The sequence below is a fragment of the Eptatretus burgeri genome, chromosome 1 (assembly GCF_056783735.1).
Source record: "Eptatretus burgeri isolate ZD-2024b chromosome 1, Ebu_testis_v1, whole genome shotgun sequence".
NCBI classification, from domain to species: domain Eukaryota; kingdom Metazoa; phylum Chordata; class Myxini; order Myxiniformes; family Myxinidae; genus Eptatretus; species Eptatretus burgeri.
Window position 1 is genome coordinate 37,819,600 of NC_140961.1, and position 381 is coordinate 37,819,980.

A 381-nucleotide genomic window follows, 5' to 3' on the forward strand; every position below is an offset into this window, starting at 1 on the left:
CCATTCCCGAGAAAATGATTTTTAAAGCGAAAACACCCGCAAATTGCCGGCGGAAAAAGAAAAATAATAAACAAGAAATAATCAGAAGAAAAACAATAGGTACCCTGATAAGAAGATTCATCCATGATCTCGTGTGGGCGGGGGGGGGGGGTTCTTTAGCTACAAGGCATTACAATGGCTTTAACCAGCTTCTTGTTTGTTCACTGTTTGTCCCACCCCGCACCCCTCCCGGGAGTATTGGCAGAGGTCTACCTCACTACCGCGAGTGAGGGACATCCTGCATCAGGGACCGAACAAACTTTTTTATTTCTCATGTGTTTTCTTCCACTACCAACACAGCAACATTCTGCGTTGGCCTCCTCAGGCACACAGTTGAGGCAC

General features: G+C 46.7%; 1 protein-coding gene across 1 annotated transcript in view; it reads left to right on the forward strand.

Moving 5' to 3' along the window:
* Nucleotides 1-306: 306 nt before the first annotated feature.
* The window catches only part of ARL13B (ARF like GTPase 13B), a 116,147-nt gene continuing 116,072 nt past the window's right edge, over nt 307-381 (forward strand). Inside the window, exon 1 of the mRNA XM_085879847.1 lies at nt 307-381. This exon is cut by the window's right edge and continues 136 nt beyond it. The gene's annotated coding sequence lies outside the window, so the exon portion shown is untranslated.